Source organism: Pteropus vampyrus, unplaced genomic scaffold (assembly GCF_000151845.1).
Source record: "Pteropus vampyrus isolate Shadow unplaced genomic scaffold, Pvam_2.0 Scaffold2, whole genome shotgun sequence".
NCBI lineage: Eukaryota > Metazoa > Chordata > Mammalia > Chiroptera > Pteropodidae > Pteropus > Pteropus vampyrus.
The window spans coordinates 27,081,811-27,084,528 of NW_011888783.1; positions in this window are offsets into that span (position 1 = coordinate 27,081,811).

A 2,718-nucleotide genomic window follows, 5' to 3' on the forward strand; every position below is an offset into this window, starting at 1 on the left:
GTTACATTTTAAATTTTTTTAGAGAAAAATCAACAAATGTGCCTAAATCTAAAATGCTAGATAAAAAAGTGAAAATCTACATGTGCTTATAACGCCTAATGAAGAATTCTAATTGCAGAAGAAAATCTATAACTAAAACCACAAAATGAGTCCTGTGTATACCAGTGACCTCTTTTGCTCAGTTAATTAACACAGGCACTTGCTTCTTGCAGAGCACTTTGCTGTAATTTAGAACAAATTAAGGGAAAAAAATCATTCAAGTGCTGTTTTCTTCACACCATGAAGTGAGCATGATGGGCCAAAGTTAGCTCATTTAAAATATTGTCATCCATTTCTTGTAATTATGAGTAGCAATACCAATTTTTTTTTGCAAAAAAAAATGACATCCTGATCTATGCTATTTTCAATGTTTCCTGTGTTTCTATTTAATAATGGAAATTGATTTTTAAAATTAATATAAAATGCCCTTTTCTGATTCTCCCATTAAGTCTCTCATTTACATTAAATCCAAGCATTATATATTTTCCTGGGTATTTTTCAAATAAATATATTTTAAATTTAAATGGCATATTATTAAAGGACCGTATTAATATTTTCTCCTGCCCTTCCCCCAACTCTGAAATTGTGACTACTCTTGTTTCCATACAGTGGTTTGTTAATTAACTTGAGCTTCTTGAGTCCCAACTTATAAGGTGATGTCCCCAAAAGGTATTTTAAACTTTACTTTTTACCTTCTTACACAGTAGGTCTTGATAGAGCTAGAAACTCAACTCAGAGATGTAGAAATCAGCAAGTCTCTTGTCCCTACAGACATTGAGGAAAGGGAGAGACCCACAGCCAAAGGGCAGAACAAGAAAAACCTCACTGAAAGGAGTCAGAAGAGGTGAGCACTTCACAGGAAGTGTTACCTCGGTGTATCAATAACGACCTTAAAGTTTCTGATTCAAAATGTGGTTCTGTGGAGACTAACAAGAAACTCGTTGAAGACTGAGCATGCCTGAATAAATGCAGTGTTTGCCCAGTCCATCGGCACATGGAGTCCTCAAGCAAGGGTTCCTCTGGTCAGACAAGAAATTGTCTTACTCGCTTAACTCCAGATGACATCTAAAGGTGCAAAATAAAACAGTCTCTTCACATGGCCCAACAGAGGGCACACTTGAATGAAGCAGCGCCTCCTGGCGACAGGGAAGGATCTTGGTGACATGGTACTCACCACAGAAACTCCCTGGAGTTGACACTACAACTTATAATTCTCAAGGGAAGTTTAAAGGGGAAAGAGATATATTACAAAAGAAGGCCTATTTGTTTATGTATTGCTTTAAAAGATAATCTGTAATTGCATTTTAAAAAATAAGTTTAATGTTACACTTTAACAATAAACTGTTTTTAAAAAATGTAGTTCCATGGATGGTAGCCATTATAATTATCATATCGTTATTATCATTACTCATACTACATTTGAAGCCCTTTTATCTGACTCAGTTGGAACCTCTAGTCAGGGAACAAACTTATCAGTTAAAGCGAGGAATCATAAAAATTGACAGATTAGTACTTAGCTCAAACATTTTATTTTCTATTAGGACACATAAATATATATTTATCCACAGATTTTTTTGGTGCAAGGGCAGTGTCATTCATTCAATATTGTTTCATTCAATATTGGTCTCATGCATAAAGCGTGTCTATAAGGTTTTGTTCAATATCTCCAGTTTCAGTGTCTTTAGAGGAGTGAAAATTTAAGATAGCTATAGAACAATCTGACTGCAAAGCCCTAAATTTTTATAATTTTTCCCAATATTTATAATTTGTGGTTCAACAATAAAAATTTTACCTATTCACCTTTATCAATTCTTTGCAAAGCTTTTAGCTTAGTTTTCATAAAGAATTCTCTTTTCATACTCATATTTTTAAAATAGTTTAAATGGTACAACTCTAATACCAAGTACAATTGGCATAAATGGATTTGGGAACCAACACATCCAATTCACATTGAGCATATGAGAGAACTGTAGGAGCGGCAACCTTGTCCCAGCTTCACTGACATATTTCACAGAGGGCTCAACTGATCCAGCAGAGCAGTAAAATCTTAAGCTTTTCCTTCAGCTGTTAGGGTTTAAGGCTTAGTCCAAATTTGAAGCAAGAATCTCCCTCAGAATTTAACTCTGAAATCCACATAGATTGTATCTGAGCATAAATAAGCAAGTTGTCTACAAGAGAGAAAATAGCTCCCCGGGCCACCTGTCTAGATTGTAACATGATTAAATATATCTAAGAAAGCAAGAGGTGCTAAGAAGTGGATGGGGAGGGGAATCTGTCCCCAGCAGAAGCATGCTCAGAGACAGACATTCTCACAATTTTGTGGGGAGAAGGGGACTTGGATATTGGGTTGATGATACTTCCGCTTCTAATGGCAAAGCTTCTAGAAGTATGACCAAAGGATTTTAGAGTTCCAAGGACATCCCTGGGTGAGATGGATGCATTACTAGACCATCTTTCCTTGTGCTATCAATCAGAACTTCCTCTGTTCCGTTTCCATGCTCACCAAAAATTTCTAGTTGGGATTTGGGTCCCCAGTGTTAGGTCTGCTAGTGCTGAGAGAATGTCTGACCTCCCAGACTTTAGGTCCCTAGGAGAAGGATTGCCTATGATAAAGGAAATGGCTTGTGACTGATTAAATTTCCCCATGCAGCTTGAGAGAAGGTGCTGATTGTGTAAGTA